Source organism: Chiloscyllium punctatum, chromosome 18 (genome assembly GCF_047496795.1).
Source record: "Chiloscyllium punctatum isolate Juve2018m chromosome 18, sChiPun1.3, whole genome shotgun sequence".
In the NCBI taxonomy this organism is placed as follows: Eukaryota; Metazoa; Chordata; class Chondrichthyes; order Orectolobiformes; family Hemiscylliidae; genus Chiloscyllium; species Chiloscyllium punctatum.
The window spans coordinates 74,722,510-74,744,645 of record NC_092756.1 but is presented as its reverse complement, the minus strand read 5'-3'; the positions used below and the strand labels follow the sequence as shown (position 1 = coordinate 74,744,645).

General features: G+C 45.3%; 2 non-coding genes across 2 annotated transcripts; both read right to left on the bottom strand.

Moving 5' to 3' along the window:
* Nucleotides 1–861: 861 nt before the first annotated feature.
* trnar-ccu (transfer RNA arginine (anticodon CCU)) lies at nucleotides 862–934 on the bottom strand. Its single transcript has one exon. It is a non-coding gene; the product is annotated as a tRNA-Arg (tRNA).
* A 19,831-nt stretch (nucleotides 935–20,765) lies between these two features.
* trnar-ucu (transfer RNA arginine (anticodon UCU)) lies at nucleotides 20,766–20,838 on the bottom strand. The gene has a single exon. It is a non-coding gene; the product is annotated as a tRNA-Arg (tRNA).
* Between the last annotated feature and the right edge of the window lie 1,298 nt (nucleotides 20,839–22,136).

Sequence of the window (22,136 nt, the reverse complement as noted above, 5' to 3'; positions counted from 1 at the left end):
AATTGGCCAAACTAAATTAAACAGCAGCTATCAGCTCCAGACAACATTGCAACTAAGATCAAAGAGTTACAAAGATTCAAGAAGAACCAGTTCCAACCAGGCTGAGGGTTGTATATTGGAGAAGTGTCAGCCTGAGTCAATCCACTTTATAGCTCCTGGCATGACAACAGTTAAGTGTATTGGTGTGACCCCATTGGATGATGTGAACCCAGCTCATGACCGTATTGGCCAAAGCCACAGAAGATTCAGGAAGATCAGGGAAAAGTAGGGTAGGAACCACACCTGGATGCCAGTCCCTTCGCGAAGCCTTGACTGGGCCTTGCAGTGGAATTCTGACCATTTGGTCCAACCTTGTTCAGAGAAGCCCTAGAGTGGGGTGGGAGGAGGCCATTCAGTCCATCATGTCCCCACTGACCCTCTGAAGAGCATCCCAGCCAGGCCTAACCCGTATCCTCTCACCCTGCATTCCCCAAAGCCAATCCACCGAACCTGCACATCTTTGGGCTGTGGGAGGAAATCAAAGCACCCGGAGGACCCCATCGAGAAAATGTGCAAACTCGACACAAACAGACACCCAAGGGAGGAATCAAAGCCAGGTCCCTGACACTGTGAGGCAGCAGTGCTACGCACTGAGCCACCATGCCATCCCCAGGAGGATCTCAGCAGGTTTTCAGTCATTGTGACTGTGCTGTCGCTTTCAGACGATTGACCCAAAAATCCTGCATATCCTCAACATTCTGTATTTTTCTGACACAGGGTACCACCAACACAACACAGACCTGGGGACTTTTCCAGAGGAGATGAGAAATCGACTTGACGGCGGATGAAGATCAGCCATGAAGACAAGCTTTAAAAGTCAGACACCCAAGATGGGACTTGAACCCACAATCCCTGGCTTAGGAGGCCAGTGCCTTATCCATTAGGCCACTGAGGCCACACATGTCATATTAAAATGGCAGCTTTTAAGTTTTGTTTTGCACGAACACACTGACTGTGGCTGAGCCAACACAGAGTCAGTGCCCTGGACTGAGGGCATTCCAAATCTCCTGGTTGTATATGTTTTTCTCTTTACCCCCGCACTGCTGCCTAACTGTGGTAGTGCTTATGTTTTCCCCAGCACCCATGTTGTGTGTGTGCAGGTGTGAGACACAGTGAAAGACAACAGATGGACAAATCTTTATTCAATTCCCACCACCAGGAAGAAAGGAAACACCCGAGTGGCCAGTGACAAGCATCAAAGGGAAATGCTGTGTGACCAAACAGTGAGGGGGAGGGCACTCTCTGAACAGCTCAAGGAAGTTGGTAGACACTGCGTGCTCCTTCTCCAGGGACACCCGGGCTCGAACGTAACCGCGGAAGAGGGTCAGGCAATCGGCCCGAACAACCAGTTTGGCCGGCCCAGGAGCAGACCCACGAGGAGATCCTCTGACCAACCCTCCCCCCTCGGCACTGGGTGCCCAATGATGGGGAGTGTGGGGCTGAAGTCCAACCAGAAACGGAGGAGAAGGTTTCCCAGAAAGCTAAAAAGGGAGTGCAAGCGCCCTGTTCCATGGACTCCACAGCACCACAGAACAAGCAGTTGGGCTGGGAGTCCGTGAACCACCGCAATCTGCGGACTGCCGCGTGCAATACCCTCCACCCCAGATCCCCGTGAGAAAGGGGGAGGACTCCCATGTAGAGAGCCCTTCACTGGGGATGGTCCCCACCGCCCGGTGGTAAATGGGCACGCCAGGGTGTGTCCGGGAGGTGGATGAGGGTGTGCAGCAGCAGTCTGTACAGGGCCCTCTGTGATACACCCCTGAAAGGGACAAAACTAAAACTCCAGAGACAGCTCAGGTTGTGGGGCACAGTCTCCCACAGGAAGTACTGGACCCTGGGGCCAATGTGAAATTCCGCCCGGGCAGGAGTGAGTGCAGACGGGATCCCACCGCACACCTGAGCATCCTCCAACTGGGGCACTAGGTGGGGTCTGAGCACCGTCGTTTTAAGGTGTCGGATGGTGGTGGCCACGTACCGGACGTCTACCGCTGCCCTGCTCGCTATATCCTGCGGCAGCGTCCAGCCCAGGCCCCCACCATCCAGCACGTCCCCGACCCTGGTCACCCTCGCAGTCACGGCCCTCCCCTCCGACAGTCACTCGAACCCACGAGTACGGAGGTGCGGATTCCTGAGCGACGTCTCCCTGACGACAGCCGTTACTCCTGCCGGAGGGTAGGCGTGACGCGATTCGACCATGTTCCAGACCGTGAGCAGGTCCTGGTAAAAGACAGGCAGTGTCCTGAGAGTGACCTCCAAACCATCACGGTCCCTGAACAGGAGCTGAGTGTCGTGGTTGAGGTTACGCACCTGGTGGAAAAAATACATCACCAGGGCCCCCCGCCGAGGGGGAGGCTCAATGTAAAGGTATCGCTGCAAGGTCTGAAGGTGGAACGTCGTTACCTGGGTGTGAACGCACACCAGCGACTGACCGCCCCCCTCAATATGGAGACTCAGGACCTGCGCAGTGACCCAGTGCATCTTTTTGTCCCAGAAGAAGTGAACCAACATTCTCTGGATGTCAGTGACAAAACCAGGAGGAGGGACCAAAGTGACCAGCCGGTACCACAGCATGGCAGGCACCAGCTGGTTTATGACCAACACTCGACTCCTGTGAGACAGCACTCGGAGCAGTCCTGTCCAGAGGCCTGGGCGAGGTGAGACTTTGGCCTCCAGCTCCTGCCAGTTCCCCGGCCAGGATTCCTCAGCCGGGCTGAGGTAGACCCCCAGGTCGAGGAGATGGGTGGTACTCCAGCTGAACCCCCGTAACTCCTCCGGCAGAGACTCCACCCGTCACGGACTGACCAGTCGTCTGGAATATTGGGCCCAGTTGATCCTGGTGGAAGAGACCGATGAGTACAAGGCCTGGCACTCACACATCCTCCCCAGGTCAGCAGGGTCGGTGAAAGGGAGGAGCACGTGGTCAGCGTAGGCCGAGATGACCACCCCTGTGCTCGCACCGCACAGAACCAGCCCCAACAACCTCCTCCACAAGAGGCACAGGAAAGGCTCCACGCACAGGGAATCCAGCTGGACGGACAGGGGGCAGCCTTGGCGTACTCCTCTCCCAAAGTGAAGGGGCAGTGTCATGGAGCCATTAACTTTAAAACTAATTGTACCTGCCTCCACTTGGTCCACATCCACACAAGCATTTCTTGTCACGAACCTGTCCAAATGTCTTTCTCATAGATTCCATACAATGTGGAAAAAGGCCATTTGGCCCAACAAGTCCACCCAGACTCACTCACCTACATGTCCTCCTGACAAATGTACCCAACCTTCACATCCCTGAACAGTCTGGGCAATTTTGCATGGCTAATTTACTTGTGGGAAGAAACTGGAGCACCTGGAGTAAACCCACACAGACACGGGGAGAAAGTTCAAAATCCACACAAACTGTCACCAGAGGCTGAAATTGAACCTTGGCCCCTCGTGCTATGAGACAGCAGTGCTAACCACGGAGCCAACTTGGAAACTCTACACACAGTCACCCAAGGGAGGAATCAAAGCCAGGTCCCTGATGCTGTGAGGCAGCAGTGCTACCCACTGAGCCACCATGCCATCCCCAGGAGAATCTCAGCAGGTTTTCAGCCATTGTGACTGTGCTGTCTCTTTCAGACGATTCACCCCCCCATCCTGCAGATCCCCGAAAATCTTGAGCAAGAACATGTTGGGCACCACTTCCCATCAGCTGAAAGCAGACAAGGGGGATTTCTCCAAAGTCAATTAGAAATAACGTTGACAGTGAACAAGCCATAAATAACCAGATACCCCAGATGGGACACGAACCCAAAAACCCCTGGTTTAGGAGACCAGTGCCTTATCCATTAGGCCGTTGGGGATACACCCGTCAAGGTCAAATGGCAACCTTTAAATACTGAACCCTGCCCTGTCATATTGTTTTTTTCTGAGTTTTCTACTCTTACTGATTGTTTTTTGCCCCTTCCATTTCATGCTAAATTGTCGGCTGCTTGATAAATTGATCTCGCCTCCCATTTTGCCCCAGACGGACATTTGAGAAATCACAGCCGGTCAGACAGTGTCCGAGGAGCAGGAGAGTCGACATTTTGAGCATAGGCCTGAAGAGCTTATACTCGAAACATTGACTCCCCTGCTCCTCGGATGCCGCCTGACCAGCTGTACTTTTCCAGCACCACACAGTTTGACTCTGATCTCTCACATCTGCAGTGCTCACTTTCTCCCAGTCGAGAAATCAACTCAACTCCAACTTTGCAGACCCAGAGTTTGAGGCAAATGGAGCAGAAGGAAAAGGGCTCAATGTTATTGTGTGCAGCACTTTCAAGATATTTGCAGTTAGTGGGGAAGGAGGAAGTGGAGATGTTGCAAAAAGTTGCATTAAGGACAAATCAACAGAATCTTAGCGGGCATTCAGCCCATTGTGGCTGTGCTGTCTCTTTCAGACAATTCACCCCAAGATCTCCCAAATCCTGGAATTACCTTGAGCAAGTTTCTATGTCACCTCATCTGCCATAATCTCAACGTAGGCACAGTGATTTTTAACAGAGTACTGTCGATGAAAAATTCAGTCAGCCTGGATTGAGATGAAGTTGACATGGAATGAAAATCAGCAACAAAGCCCAGGATTAAAACCCAAGCAACCCAGATGGGACTTGAACCAACAATTACCAGCTTAGGGAAGCCAGGGCCTTATCCATTCGGCCCTGCAGGCTCCCACCTTGCACTCTCTGTGGAAAGTGTTGACCTCAAATGAGTGCGACAGCTGAGCATGTTCCAAGATCGACAATGACATGTTGAGGGGCACACTAAAGTATGGAGCAGCTGCTGTCAAGGTGTAACAGTTAAAGAACACTGTCTAAGGCCTTTCTGACCAGTTATGACATCATCCCTTCATTTCGCAGACCCTCTTGGTGCCTCAGATTGAAGAGAAATTGTTTCCTGCCTCAGTAGAAAGATCTGCCCGATCTTTGTGCGAGACCCCCCTTTGTGGAAAAGAACCAGCGCTATATCGGGACATTATGTTACTAACGTTCATCTGGTTGATCAGTGGAAATTAAAAGCCATGTCACACAACAGGCGGAGTCAATCTTTAGCTGAGTAGAAGTTCAGCAGAGAGAAACAGACTTACTTTGTGATATAATTGGTAATTCCTGTCCCATTGATCTATTAACTGCAGGGAACTTTCAGATACGTGGTATCTTTAGAGCAATTAAATATCCTCCCAAGATATATGCTTTCACTCTCAACTGAAGATGTTATAACTTCAATGGCTAAGAGTACTAACCAATAAATCAATGCCAAGCCAGTTGAAGTATTACACTTGGCACATCATCATCGCTGTAATTGCAGAATGCAGCATAACCTATTCCGTCTTCTAACCTACTGACAGCCAACTTTTCAAAAGTCTCCTTACACGACTCTGAAAACGAATTAAAAGAAACCAATTAAACCAAATAAGCACAAATTAAAATGTCCCAGTCATTTAAAAAGGCTCTGTAACAAAAGTCAAAATCTCCCAAGAAAGCTTATACTTACAGAGTCACAGAGTTGTACAGATCCTCTGCTCCAACTCGTCCATGCCAACCAGATATCCGAAAGTTATCTAGTCCCACAAACCAGCATTTGGTCCATATCCCTCTGAAGCCTTCTTATTCATGTCCCCATCCAGCTGCCTTTTAAATGTTACAGAGTCTTTGAGTTATACAGCACGGAAACAGACCCTTTGGTCCAACTCGTCTATGCTGACCAGATATCCTGAATTAATCTAGTCCGACTTGCCAGCATTTGGCCCATATCCCTCTAAACCCACCCTGTTCATATACCCCCATCCAGATGCCTTTTAAATGTTTTGGAGGAGCCGGTGTTAGACTGGGGTGGACAAAGTTAAAAATCACACAACACCAGGTTATAGCCCAGCGGGTTTATTTGGAAGCACTAGCTTTCGAAGCGATGCTCCTTCACTGGGTGGTTGTCTTCACCTGATGAAGGAGCAGCGCTCTGAAAGCTAGTGCTTCCAAATAAACCTGTGGGATTATAACCTGGTGTTGTGTGACTTTTAACTTCTAAATGTTGTTATTGTACCAGCCTCCACCACTTCCTCTTGCAGCATGTTCCATATAAGCACCACCCTCTGCATGAAAAGGTTGCCCCTTAGGTTCCTTTTAAATTATTATTCCTCTCACCGTAAACCTTTTCCCCTCTGTTTTTGTACTCCCCCACCCTGGGGAAAAGACTGAAGCTATTCACCCTATCCATGTCCCTCATGATTTTATAAACCTCTAAAAGGCTACCCTTCCACCTCCAACACTCCAGTGAAAATAGCCTCAGTCTATTCCTCCTCCCCCGATAGCACAAACCCTGTGACCATTGCAACACCCTTGTAAATCTTTTCTGAACGCTTGCAAGTTTTACAACATCTTTCTATGGCAGGGCAATCAGAATTGAACGCAGTGTTCCAAAAGGTGGCCTAACCAATATCCTGTACAGCCACAACTCAACATCCCAATTCCTATACTCAATGCACTGACTAATAAAGGTAAGTGGATCAAATGCCTTCTTCACTATGCTATCTACTTGCAACTCCTTCTCTTCCTAATCTGTGTGTATGTGAGTTACAATAATCTTTTTGCATTCTGATATGAATAGATTCACTCTTTTTTTCATTCAACATATCCAGGTTTAATTGGCTACTTTTAAACGCCAATTCAATTGGTTTGGGAGGAAGACATCCACAAGAAAGGGTCCCTTTTTAAATTAACCTGTTAGTGACCAACCAAGGATCCAGGTAAATGAAGAAAGGAAACCATTTCGTCCCTGCTCACCTCGGAGCTTAACAATTTGGGGTATCTGTCTGGAACTGTAATAACGTGGGGAACAATTCTCACACCAGCCTCTCTTTGTAAGTGCTCCATGTATTTACGAAACAATGCCCTTCACCAGCACATCTCAGTGATATATTTAACATTTCATTCACATTAATCACTCCAAGGGCATGATCTACATTAAGAATATAAACAGTAATTACTGAAACACTCAGGTTTGGAGCATCTGCTGAAAAAAACAAAATGAATATTGCAAATTGATAATTGTATTTCTCTCCACAGATGCTACCTGAGCTGCATTTCAATATTTCCTGATTTTATTGCAGATTTCCAGCACTTGTGGTATTTAACTTTTGTATATATTTTTTTACGTAAGGAGAATGGAGACTTGAAAACATTGAATGGGACTTTTGCTCATTAACCTCTTGGGAATTGTCTGCTATTGAATGATTTGATTCAGACTTTAGACAAGGTGCAATCATGACAAAGTCTGTGGGATTATACTTATTATATATCAAGGAACAGCTCATCAAATAAGGCAATCCTCTAAAACATATGAATTCTCACCTCAAGTTTGGGGGGAAAGGTATAAAGGATCAGTATTAGATGGGGTGAGATCTGATCAACTTCAGAAAAACTTTGATCTTAAAACTACAATTCTACAGTGAAAGTGAAATATTGCAAAGTGTATGGTTAATTGTCGATGATATTTGTTCCTCCTTATTTAATTTCTATAAGTATCTGTAGAGTAATTTATAAACATATATTTAAGAACCATTGTCATGCATTATTTTGGTAATTTTATAATTTGCCATTACTTTCTCTTCACCTTATTCAAGGAGAGTGTTTATTACAGTGAGTGATACCACACAGTATTTCAATTGCACTGAATTGGTTTTGAAAGATAACTCAATAAATGCAGGTTGATGCTGTCGACGGTTCCTGTCGATATATTTCGTTGACCTGTTCAGACGTGTTATGATGTTAAGTCTTAGGCAGAAAGAGGAAGAAGGTATAAGTAAGGTTCAAGAAACTGAAGACAGACAGATCCCTGGAGATAACAGGAATGAACTCAAACTAGGAAATAGAGAATTGGAAGGGACCATGCAATTTTTATGGAAAACAGGATGAAGGAACCTCCAAGGCATTTTACAGAGGGATAACAAGCAACAGGTCGCCAGGGAAAGAGTATGTCTTCTCAGAGCAAAGGAGGGAATTTACACATGGAGCCGGAGGAAGTGGGTGAGGTTCTTAATGAATAAACTGCATTGGTATTTCCAAAGGATTCTGGGTAGTCCAAGATGGAGGACGGGAAAAAGTTGTGACTGTAAGAGCTGCTCCTTTATTGAGGCATTTTAAGTTTTGAGGGTGATTTCCTCAAATTCCAGGAGCAGCAATTACTGTTTTATTTTGCAACTTTGGAGAAAAATAAACTCAAAACATCGGCACTTTTAAAAAGAAGAAAGGCAGACAAAGAAAGCGAGTACTTGGTCAGGAGGGCAGGAGGGAAGAAACCTACACTGCTCACTGATATGGATAGGAAGGGTCAAGAGGGATATGGGCCCAGGGCGGGCGAATGGGACGAGATTAGATTAGGATATGTGGTCGGCATGGACGAGTTGGAGCGAAGGGTCTGTTTCCATGCTGTACATCTCTATGGCTCTATGACATGGTGGATGGTGAGTCTTGTATATTGATATTCTAGAGGATGTTAATATTAAAAATGAGGTGTTGGGTGTTTTGAAAAGCATTAAGGTCGACAAGTCCCCAAGACCTGATGGAATCTTTCATAGAATCCTGAGAGAGGCAGGTGTGGAAATTGCTACGGATTTGTACAAAATATTTGTATCCTTTATGGTCACAGGAGAATTCCCTGAGGACTGGAGAATACTCAATGTTGTTTCTTTCTTTAAGAAGGGCAAAAAGAATAATTCAGGAAATTGAAGGCCAGATTGGCTTCCTGCAACTTCCTGTTATTCATTGCTTGGACATCACTGTCTGTGCCTGGATGGTACCCTCTGGAAGTCACTCTGTAAAGATCTCCACCCCTCTACCTTGGGGTCTCAGGATCTCAAGGTGTTCCTCTCTTTGGCCAAGGTTTCGATCCATGTGTAATGGTTTCCTGAATGTGGTTCCTGTGAAGTGCCTTGTGCCATGAAAAGGGATCACTACATGCAGGCTGTAGTTGGGTTGAAGTGTTATGGAGAGCAGGCAGGAAAGTGGAGTTGAGGCCGAGATGAGATCAGCCATGATCGTGTGGAATGACAAGGCAGGCTCGAGGAGCTGAATTGCCGAATTTTTAAGATCTTCGGAGCACAACCAAAGACAGAGCTATCAATTGCCGTGGGTGTCTAACATGGTATCTCACCTCAGATGCATCATGAAGAGGGTGTCCATGTTCAAAGTCAAGGGTTGTAAGTTCATATCCCATTTGGGCTGTTATGTTTTTAAACATGAACTCTGATCAGCACCCTGTGTCTGTTTGATCTCAATTCCAGTTAATAAGGGGAGATGGTGGTGCAGTGCTAGACCTGGAGTAGGAATCCAGAACACCAAGTTCATGGTGTGGGGGAGATGGACTGTAATCCCACCATACAAGGTGGTGAAATCTCAGCTCAGGAGGAGCTTTGTCTGATGGGAACCATATATTGCTATTGAGGTTTGTTAGGAAGCTAACTGGTTCCATATTCTCCTTTCAGGAAGAAAACCTGGTGAGACTACAGACCCACAGCAATGTGGTTGACTCACCCTCTGGGCAATAAACACTGGCCTAGTCAGAAACATATCGCATTCCTTCCCTGTAGCTCGGTCACAATCCTGGAACACCCTCCATTGATTCATTGTAGGTTTACCTCCAACAAATGGTCAAAAATCACACCACACCAGGTTTTAGTCCAACAGGTTTATTTGAAAACACGAGCTTTCGGAGCATTGCTCCTTCATCAGGTGTAATGAGAGAGGAGGCATCAGACACAGAATGTATAAGTAAAATATCAAAGGGTCATACAAGTGATGTGAATGTATTGAACAAATCCAAAATGGCCGACTCCCTCCTGTTAAATCTTCAATCAGTTCGAAAGGAGATACAGGCAGCACATGGATTGCAGTGGTTCACAAAGATAGCTCCCCATCACCATTCAGGGGAAACTAGGGAGAGGCAATAAATGTTGATCTGGCCAGCAATGTTCACGCCCTAGAAATGAATAAAAACAATCCCACAATGGAATAAACCGCCAGGGGAAAAGTCATAGTGTAATGACTTGAAAACATCAAGCCCCAACTTTGGATGGTTTCTATTGTTATGTTTTACATTATCATCCAAAACGCACCAGTCATTGACATAAAGGTTATGATTTGGAGGAGCCGGTGTTAGACTGGAGCGGACAACGTTACAAATCACACAGCACCAGGTTATAGTCTAACAGGTTTATTGGGAAACACTAGCTTTCGAAGAGCTGCTTCTTCATCAGGTGGTTGTGGAGCAGGATCGTAAAACACTGAGGTTTTAGCAACAGGATTGCAGTGTAATGGCATGTAATATTAAACAAATTGAGCTGAAGTCTTTCATCTTTTAGAATGATCATGTTTGTTTCAGTTCCTTGTTATGTACATCCCAGACCTTTGTTAAAGTTACATTCTCAAGAGAGTTTTAACAATCGGTGCCATCTCAGCTCAGATAATGCATTGAAGATGTGAGGTTAAAATCTGTCTGTGTCCCAATGTTCGGTCAGACTGATTCTATTTCTAAAGTGGCATTTACAGAATCTTACATGGTTTTATGCAGGTTTTGAGCAAAACAAAACATAATTCTGAACGTACAAATTCACCCCTCAAATGTATATGTGTGTGTGCGCAGGGGAGACCGAGTGAGTGTGTGTCTTTGGGTGTGCGTGGGAGGGGGCGATGGTGTGAGTGTCTGTGAGAGTGTGTGTATGTGTATGTGTTTGAGTGTAATGGGGTATATATCTGTTTTTTGTGTGTGTGTTTGTGCGTGTATATGTGTGTGTATATGTGTGTATGTGTGCATTTATTTGTGTGTGTGTATGTGCATGTATGTGTGTGCACGTGTGTGTGTATGTGTGTGTAGGTATGTTTATATATATGTGTGTATGCGTATGTCTGTGTGTGTGTATGTGTGTGTATGTGTAAGTGTGTGTATGTGTGTGTATGGGTGTGTGGTTATGTGTGCATGTATATGTGTGTCGATGTATGTGCGTATGTGTGTTTATGTGTATGCGTGTTTGAGTATGTGTGTATGTGTGTGTATATGTCTCTGTGTATGTGTATGTTTGTATGTGTGTATGTATATGTGTATGCGTATGTGTGTGTTTGTCTGTGTGTGTATGTGTGTGCTCGCGTGTGTGTGTGTATGTGGGTGTGTGTGTGTATGTGGATGTGTATGTGTGTATGTGTATGTATGTGTTTATGTGTGTGTGTGTATATCTGTTAATGTGCGCGTGTGTGTATGTGTATGTGTGTGTTTGTTTGTGTTTATGTGTGTGTATGTGTGTATGTGTGTGTGTGTGTATATGTGTGCGTGTGGGTGTGTGTATGTGTAGGGGTGTGTGTATGTGTGTGAATGTGGGTGTGCATGTGTATGTGTGTGTGTGTTTATGTGTATGTGTATATGTGTGTTTATGTGCATGTGTGTGTATGTGTGTGTGCATGCGTGTGTGTTTATGTGTATGTGTATATGTGTGTGTATGTGTGTGTGTATGTGTGTGTGTATGTGTGTGTGTGTATGTGTGTGTATGTATATGTGTGTATGTGTATGCGTATGTTTGTGTATGTAAGTGTGTGTGAGCATGTGTGTATGCGTGTGTGTTTGTGTGTGTGTGTGTGTATGTGTGTGTGGGTGTGTGTAGTTGAATGGGGTCACCTGTAATGTCCCAGTTGAGGCCATCTCCATTGTTACCAAACTTGGTGATCGGCCTCTGCTCGGCCACTTTTCATTGTTGCCTGTCCCGAAGTCCCCCTTGGAGGAAGGTCCGAGGTCGAATGTCCCGAATTGCTGAAGTGTTCTCTGACTGGGAGGGAACACTCCTGTCTGTTGACACTCAGAACAGCCTGACCCCCCCACCCCATACACACACACACACACATACATGCACAAACACACACGCACATACAAACACACATGACCACACGTGCACACACACGCACACACGCACGCACGCATGCACACACACACGCACACACATACGCACACACATGCACGCACACACGCACGCACAAACACACGCACACACACATACGCACACACACACGTATATGCACAAACACACGCACACACACGCACGCACGCACACACATACGCGCACGCACACGCGCGCGAACACACACATACACACGCACATACACACACACACACAGGCACGTATAAGTTTGTGGGTGAATTTGTATTTGCGGATCTACATTTTACTTTGCTCAAAACCTGCATTAACTGCAGAGCTTAGGAGAGAATTGTGGCAGGTCCCAGAATCAGGTGACTCAGTGATTAGCACTACTGCCTCACAATACCAGGGTCCCAGGTTCAATTCCCGCCTTAGATAACAGCCTGTGTGGAGTTTGCACATTGCTCTGGTTTCCTCCCACAGTACAAAGGTGAATTGGCCATGTTAAATTGCCCATAGTGTTACCTGTTTCCACACTGTCGGTAGTCTAATCCAGGGGAAGGATCTGAAGGCCCTAATTTACGAGGGCTCGAAGCTCATGCCTTTGCCAGGACTTCTCAGCGGTGGGAAACCAGAAAAGAAAACCTTACGACGATGAGCCTAAGACATAGGAATGGAAGTAAGGCCATTCAGCCCATCGGGTCCACCCCGCCATTCAATTGTGAATGATGGGCATTTCAACGCCACTTTGTGGCACTCTCATCGTCACCCTTAATTCCTTGCGTGATCAAGAATTTATCAATCTCTGCCCTGAAGACAATGAACGTCCTGGCCTCTGCTGCGCTCCACGGCAATGAATTCCACAGGCCCACCACTCTCTGCCTGAAGAAATGTCTCCTCATTTCCGTTCTAAATTGACCTCCCTCTAATTCTCAGGCTGTGCCCATGGGTCCTGATGGAAACACATTCCCAGCATCCACCCTTTCTAAGCCATGCATTATCGAGTAAATTTGTATTAGATTTCCCCTCAACCTTCGAAACTCTAATCAATACAATCCCAGGATCCTCAGCTGTTCATTGTATGTTAAGCCTCCCATTCCAGGGATCATCTGTGTGAATCTCCGCTGGACATGCTCCAGTGCCAGTATGTCCTTCCTGAGGTGTGGAGCCCAAAATTGGATACAGTATTTCAAATGGGGCCTAACTAGAGCCTTATAAAGTCTCAGAAGGACATCGCTGCTTTTACATTCCAACCCTCTTGAGATAAATGGCAACATTACATTTGTTTTCTTAACCACGGACTCAACCTGCAAGTCAACCTTTAGAGATTCCTGGACTATCATTCCCAGATCCCTTTGTACTTTGGCTTTATGAATTTTCTCACTGTTTAAAAAATAGTCCATGCCTGTATTCCTTTTTCCAAAGTGCAAGTCCTAGCATTTGTTCAGGTTGAGTTTCATCAGCCATTTCCTGGACCACTCTCCGAAACTGTCTGAATCTTTCTGCAGCCTCCCATCTCCTCAGAACGACCTGCTTGTCTGCCTAACTTTGCATCATCGGTGAACTTCGCCAGAATGTCCCACAGTCCCTTCATCCAGATCATTAATATATAAAGTCAACAGCTGCGGCCCCAACACTGGACCCTCTGTTTGTTTTTGTCGTCTTCCCAATCTTCTGATTTCCCAGGGCTCTTGGCCACTTTGTAGACTCTCTCTTTCCCTATGATACATTTCCTGACTTCCTTTGTCAGCCCTGGCTGTTTAATTCCCGCCCCCTGACGGATAATGTTTCTGCCAAGAGAAGACTGAGGGAGTTTGGGATCCAGTACTCTCTGAGGTATCCGGCGGTGCTCCGATAACCTTACATGGATCCGTACATCTCTTTGATACATCGGAGAAGGCAAGAGACTTTGTGGACAAATTAACCGAATCTGAACAATTTAGTATCTACAAATAGTGTTGTTTGATTAGATTACTTACAGTGTGGAAACAGGCCCTTCAGCCCAACATGTCCACACCGGCCTGCCGAAGCATATACCAACCAGACCCATACTCCTACATTTACCCCTTCATCTAACACTACGGATAATTTAGCATGGCCAATTCACCTAACCTGCACATTTTTGAATTGTGGGAGGAAACCAGAGCACCCGAAGGAAACCCACGCAGACACGGGGAGAATATGCAAACTCCACACAGAGTCGCCTGAGGTGGGAATTGAACCCGGGTCTCTAGTGCTGTGTGGCAGTAGTGCTAAGCACTGTGTCGCCCCCGCGGTTTGGTTCCATCTTTGTTGTTTTTTAAAAAAACCGAGGAAGTCCAGTTGGAGCGTTCTTTTCCTTGTTTTCCCGATTGGTAATAATCCGGTTTAAACTGTGTTTGGTGGCAGTTGAGATGTGTACTTTCAATTTCTAAGTGAAGTTATACCAGAGGATGGGTGGGGTATTTACCCCATCGATCTTAAATGTTTTTTTTCTTCATATTGCTATTCTATGGTATATTTACTTTCTATTCTGCTTGTGTTTGTGGTACAGCTCTATTTAGAAGGAGGGAAAATGGTTGGGATGGCTAGATGCCCACTTATGGGTAGTTTGGGATGGGTAGTTGCCCCCTTTGGGCAGTAGGTGAATTTCCCTATTCAGCGCCATTGGCGTTTTATCTGTTGGTTTGTATTGCTTTTAATCTTTGATAGTTTTGTAGGTTTGTTAAATGTCGTGGTTTCAGTTTATATAGTTTTTATTTTTGATGGATCATATGACACTATGACTCAATGATTTGTGGTTCGAGTTCCTCCTCTCTGGAATTTAAATGTTACTGCAGAAGGTTATGGCTAATGACTTGATTAAATGGTGAACCTGGAATATCAAGGGAAGTCACTCACCAATTAAGAGGAAGAAGGGACTTTTGAGTCTTAGAAAGGAGAAAGTGGATATTCCTTTGTTACAGGAGACACACTTGGATGACAGGGAGCATTTGAAACTACAGCAGAATGGCCTTAATCGGGTTTACTTCACATCATTTAATACCAGAAGTAGGGGAGTGGCTGTATTGGTGAGGAGGAATCTCTCATTTAAGTTACTAGAGTGTGTTAAAGACACACACACAGGAGGTTTGTAATTCTTATAGCCTAGAGAAATGGGGAAAAATATGGTGTTTTAAATGTTTATTGCCCTCCAGCTTATCCCAAAAATATTTTGCTAGATGAGTTTTCTAAATTGATCAGTCTAGAGTCCTGGCATATCTTTAAAGGGGGAGATTTTAACGGTCTCATTGATCCCACAGTACAGAGGTTGGCCAAAGGCCCCCCGATACCCTCTGTACAAACTAAACAATTAGTGGATCTGTGTGTGGAGTGAGGGTTGGTGGACATCTGGACGTGTCTCCACCCTACAGGCAGGGATTTTACGTCTTTTCCCAATCCACACAGATGTCACACCAGGATTGATTTTTTTCCAATCCCCGTGGCAACCCTGGACTTGGTGGCCCCTTGTACGATCGGTAATATTACCATCTCTGATCACACTCCAGTGTACCTGTTGGTTAAGATAAAGGACGTTACAGTGGGTCCAAGGCACTGGGAAATGGATCCCTTTATCCTCAAGGATAATACATTTGTGGAGCATTTGTCTCGGGAATTTTGGTCTTTCCTAGACATTAACTCACGCTCGATTAGTAGCCCATCCTTCCTTTCGGAAATTGCCAAAGCCTATGCCAGTGGGTCAGTTATTTCCTACACTGCCAGTAGGAGGCGGAAGAAGGGTGAGCAGCAACGTCTCCTCGAAGCACGGTTGAAGGCAGCTGAGAAGGCCTACTTTGACAGGCTCTCGTTGGTCAAGTTACAGAGGATTACGGCGCTGTGGTCTGCATTGAATTCCGTGCTCATGCAGACAGCAAAGAACAAGCTTAGTTTTGCAAATCAAAGGTGATATGATCATGGTGACAGGCCTGGCAAATACTTAGCATATCTCGCGAGGAAAAGGAGAGCCCCTCAAGCCATTACGGTGATTAGGGAAGGTGTCTGGGAACCGAACATGTGACTTCAAAAAGATTAATGTGTCATTCCAGAGATTTTAGTCTCAGTTATATCAATCTGAGATTTGTGTGGAGGGGTGGGCCAAAATGGAGGCTTTATTCAAGGATCTGGAGCTCCTGGGTGTGACCCCTTTTCTCAATGTCCCCTTATCAGAGCAAGAGGTGCAGGAGGCTGTGAAACCGCTTCAGGGTGGAAAGGCACCCAGTCCTGATGGACGTCCCAGCGAATTCTAGAAGGAATTTATAAACATATTGTCAGGCCCGATGTTCAACATGTTTAATGACTCATACAGCCATGATTGTCTCCCGCCATCTCTGAGAGAGGCCAATATTTCGCTTATTCTTAAAAAAGGGAATGTCCCGGGGGACTGTGCTTTGTACAGGCCCATTTTAATCTTAAATGTGGACTTTAAAATCATCTCCAAGACCCTTGTGTTAAGGCTGGAGACTGTGTTACCTTCTATTGTTAAAGAGGACCAGACGGGCTTCATAAAGGGCCGCAGATCCTCCAATAATGTTAGGAGGCTGCTTAATGTAATTCAAGTGTGTCAACAACAGTCAATATAGGGATTGGTGATTTCTCTAGATACAGAGAAGGCGCTTGACCGAGTTGAGAGGGCGTACCTTTTCTATACTCTAGAGCGGTTTGTTTTGGGCAAAGTTTTTATAAGATGGGTAAAGGTTCTCCACAATGACCCTCTCACTGCAATCATCACCAACAGGGTGTGATCAAGCAATTTTAACATTTTTTGGGTCACCCGGCAGATCTGTTCCCTTTCGCCACTGCTTTTTACAGTGAGGATAGAATCATTGGTGGAGGGCATTCATAGGGATCCCAATATATCAGCTCCAGACGTGGGGTCAAATTTACATCAGAGTTTATTGTATGTGGACGATGTCCTCATTCTTTCGTCAAATCCAGCAGTTTCCGTACCTCGCCTGTTAGCATGCATCTGTGTGTTTGGCTCCTTTTTGGGGGACAAGATTAATCTTTCAAAATCAGAGGCTATGCCTATGGGTGGTCTTATGAAAGTGTTAAGTCTTGAGGGTGAATATCGATTCCCATTTAAATGGTCACAGGGGGCTTTTGTGTTTTTGAGCATGTTCATTACTCCAGTTCTGAATCGGTTGTTCAAAGCCAATTTTGTTCAATTATTTGAGAAAATCAAACAAGATCTTCAAAGATGGAGGCGCTTCTGGTCTCGTGGTTGGGTTGGATAGCGCTTATTAAGATGAATATTCTCCCTCGTTTACTATCCCCTATATGGATGCTCCCCCTGATTTTCGATAAGCAAACATTCAGGAGACTGAACGGCTGGTTCAGCCCCTTTATTTGGCATCGTCAGTGGCCCCTCATTAAATGAACTAAACTGCGATTGTCTCACAGACTGGGGGGAGTGGATCTCCCAGACATTAAAAGCTACCAACGAAGCTCACTTTTATCCTACATGAGTGATTGGGCTTGTGGGGACCCTCTTTCAATATGGTTAGATATTGAAACCTCCCAGACTAAGGTGACCCCTTACTCACTTGCTGTGTTTGGACAAAATGAGGACAGTTAGGGAATATTGGCATAACCCAATAGTTATCAATACTGTTAAAGCACGGAGGGCAATTCGGCAGAGGGAAGGCAATCTTGGCAAGACATCTTTTCGTACACCGTGTATGCCGGGTTTTCAACTGGGAATGATAGATTCAGGATCCAAACATTGGGAGTTAGGGGTGTGTCTTGCGCAAGTGATTTGTTTGAGGGAGACACAATGATGTCCTTCGATCAGTTAGCACGGAAACACGAGCTATCTAACAAGGACCTCTTTCATTTTTCTCAAGTTAGGGATTTTATTAAAAAAAAGACAACACATTTGACTGATCCCGACACATCCGACATAGAGAGGACGTTGCTCAGTGCTAAGAGTACACTTTCTGTCAGCACTTTATATCATCAATTGGAGGGGGGGTACTCCCTCAGATGAATTCGATCGACTCTGTTGGGTTTGGGAGAGAGTGCTCGGTGTTGAAGTCTCCCCATGCTTTACAGTTGAAGATTCTCCACAGGTCCCACTTGGCCCCAGACTGTTTGTCAAAATATAAACCACTGGATTTTCAACATGTTTCAAGTGCAAGGTCGGTACAGGCACTCTTACCCATTGTCTCTGTTCCTGTGGGAAGCTTCAAACATACTGGAGTGCTGTGGTGGGTGCCTTGGAGTGGTCTTTGGGTGTAAGGGTGGAGAAGGACACGATCTCTCTTCTTCTGGGCCTGCCCAGTGTGCTCCCTGCAGATGAGCAGACGAAAAACATCTCAATATCCTCATATTTTGTGCAAGAAAGAATATTTTGTTAGGTTGGTTATATGAAAACCCCCCTGGGCCTGTTGTGTTGGCGGAAGATTGTTATGGAGCATATCCCCTTGGATTTTCTCACAAGTATGGTACACAACAAAACTGAGGGCGGGTTGGAATTGTTTTTACATTTTTCTTGTGTTTTTTAAATTATTTTTGTTTGTATTGTTTTGTATTTGTTGTAATATTAAAAAATACATTTTTTCAATAAAAATAAATTTAAAAAATTGTGATAGTCATTTAAAAAGGCTCTGTATCACGAGTGAAAATCTTCAAGAAAGCTTACACTTACAGAGTCATAGACTTGTCCAGACCCTTCAGTCCAACTCGACCATCCCAACCAGATAGACTCAATTAATCTAGTCCCAGAAGGCAGCATTTGGCCCATATCCCTCATTTGTTCTTGTCTTTCTGGGACCATTCCTTCAATGATGGCTGTACAAACATTGAGCTTACTAGACTTCCATACTGTCCTGTTGGCATTGAACAGAAAAAAGTGCAGGTGAAATAAATTCATTCCACACTCAATAATTTATATTTTAAATGGTATGAGTCAGACCAAGGTAATAGTGACCCTAAAGGTGGAAGATGCATGAAAATATTTGCTTTGCAAGTAATGATGAAGCAGTTATGAAGGGGCTCTGACATCACCACGGTCTGCAAATCATAATCGGCTTAACCAGACTCAAGAACTAAAGAGAAACCAAGAACATCTCACCGATATTACCATGACGGTTGGTCACAGCGAAGGGTGAATAGTGAGACCGCAAAAACACATTTCATATCTCTCTGTGCTGTAACATTCTGCTGTCTTTCTCCATTGAAACTTGGCCGAAGGGCCTGTTTACACATTGTACGGAGTCTATCTCAATCTAATCTAATCGAAAAAATAATATCCACTGCTTTATTCTTTCTGCCAAAGTGTATGACCTCACACATTCTCACATTGTATTTCAATTTGCTAAGTTTTTGGCCAATCCCTAAACCCTCTGTAAGCTCTGTGAGTCAGCCTCAGCAGTTGCCTTCCCACAAATGTTTGTCCAATCTGTGGATGTGGCACTCCAAGTACTCCAACGATGGCCTAACTACCTCACATCTCCATCATAGCCTCCTTGCAATTGTATTCAATACCTTGACTAAGAAAGGTAAGGACCCAAATGCATAGCCACAGCCCCATCAGTTCCCACCTTGAACACCCAGATTTCAATCATTTCCATTGACATATTGGACCTTATCATAAATACCAAACATGCAGGTAATCTGGGGTTCAGCTGGTAATGTTGACAGAATATAGCTTAGACTGACACCAACACAACCAAAACAGAAGCTGCTTTATCCACAGACAGGTACGTGTATCTGTTGGTAACCAGTGACCTCATAGAAGTTGCTTTGTCCATAGATTGGTAGCTCTATCTGTTGGAGACCTAGTGACCTCATGGGTAAGGCACTAACTTCCTAAACCAGAGATTGTGGGCTCAAATTGTATTTGGGGTTTTGATTTTGTTGAAACCTTCACTGTGCGGCTGATCTTAATCCTGTGTGGTCACATGACCATGACAACAAAATCAGGCATTCTCAATTGATCCTCAGCTGGAGAAATTTGACCGGATAGAAAATTGGCCAAACTAAATGAAACAGCAGCGATCAGCTCCAGAGAACAGTGCAACTAAGATCAAAGACCTACAAAGATTCAAGAAGAACCAGTTCCAACCAGACTGAGGGTTGTATATTGTAGAAGTGTCAGCCTGAGTCAATCCACTTTATAGCTCCTGGCACGACAACAGTGAAGTGTATTGGTGTGACCCCACTGGATGATGTGATCTTAGATCATGACCCTATTGGCCAAAGCCACAGAAGATTCTGGAAGATGAGGGACAGGAGAGGAGGAAAACACACCTGAACGCCAAGCCCTTAGCAAAGCCTTGACTGGGTCCTGCAGTGGAGCTCTGACTATCTGCTCCAAACCTGTTCAGAAAAGCCCTCGCGTGAGAAGGGCAGGCCATTCAGCCCATCACATCCACACAGACCCTCTGAAGACCATGCCATCCAGGCCCAACCCCTATCCTCTCACCCTGCATTCCCCAAAGCCAATCCACCCAACCTGCACATCTTTGGGCTGTGGGAGGAAACCAAAGCACCCGGAGTACCCCATGGAGAGAATGTGCAAACTCGACACAAACAGAAACCCAAGGGAGGGATCAAGGCCAGGTCCCTGACACTGTGAGGCAGCAGTGCTACCCACTGAGCCACCATGCCATTCCCCAGGAGAATCTCAGCAGGTTTTCAGCCATTGTGACTGTGCTTTCTCTTTCAGACAATTCACCTCAATCCTGCAAAACTTGTGCAAGAAGATGTTGGGCACCACTTCCCATAAACTGAATGCAGACAAAGAGATTTTCCCAAAATAGATTAGAATTCAAGTTGACAAAGGGCAAGGGACTGACACCCCAGATGGGACTCAAACCCACAATCCCTGGCTTAGAAGGCCAGTGCCATATCCATTAGGCCACTGGGGCCACACAACAAGCTCAAAATGACAGACTATATGTACTGCACCCGACCTCTCATACTGTGTGTTTCTGAGTGTGAAACTCTCACGAATTGTTTTTTACTCCTACCATCTCATGCTGAATTGTTGGCTGCTTGATAAATCAATCTCGCTTCCCATTTGTCCCCAAACGGACAGATGAGAAATTAACCAAACTCCAATGTTGCACAACTCAAGTCTGAGGAATATGGAGCAGATGAGAAAATAGCAAAGGGCTCAATGTTATTTTGTGCAGCACCTTGAAGATATTTGCAGTTAGTGGGGAAGGAGTTACTGGAGATATTGCAAACAGCTGCATTGAGGACAAATCAACAGAATCATAGCAGGCATTCAGCCTATTGTGGCTGTGCTGTCTCTTTCAGACAATTCTCCCCAAGTTCTCCCAAATCCTGGAGTTACCTTGTGCCAGTTTCTAATAATCAGCGTTAAAAATCAGACAACACCAGGTTGTAGTCCAACAGGTTTATCTCAAAGTACTAGCTTTCGGAGCGCTGCTGCTTCGTCAGGTGGTTGTGGAGCATAAGATTGTAAGACACAGAATTTATGGCAAAAGTTTACAGTGTGATGTCACTGAAATTATATATTGAAAAAAATGTGGATTGTGTGTGAAGTGTCTCATCTTTTAGAATGACCAGGTTGGTTTCAGTTCTTTCATGTGTAAATCACAAAACGTTTTTCATTGCCAAGTGAAATGGCAAGCTGTCCAATAAAAGCTAAATGCTGTGAATGCTGGAAATCTGAAGCAGAGAAAATGCTGGAGAAATCATGACTCAAAAACATGATTGTGACTTTTTCAGAAAACTCAAAGAGGATTGATGAGGGCAGAGCGGTGGATGTGATCTATATGGACTTCAGTAAGGAGTTCGACAAGGTTCCCCATGGGAGGCTGATCAGCAAGGTTCAAACTCATGGAATACAAGGAGAACTAGCTATTTGGATACAGAACTGGCTCAAAGGTAGGAGACAGAGGATGGTGGTGGAGGGTTGTTTTTCAGACTGGAGCCCTGTGACCAATGGAGTGCCACAAGAATCAGTGCTGGGTCCACTACTTTCCGTCATTTATATATATGTTGGTATCATTATGAGGTCTCATTAGTAAGTTTGCAGATGACAACAAAATTGGAGGTGTAGTGGACAGCAAAGAAGGTTCCCTCAGATTCCAACGGGATCTTGATTAGAAGGGCCGATGAGCTGAGGAGTGATGGGTGGAGTTTAATTTAGATCAATGTGAGGTGCTGCATTTTGGGAAAGCAAATCTTAGCTGGG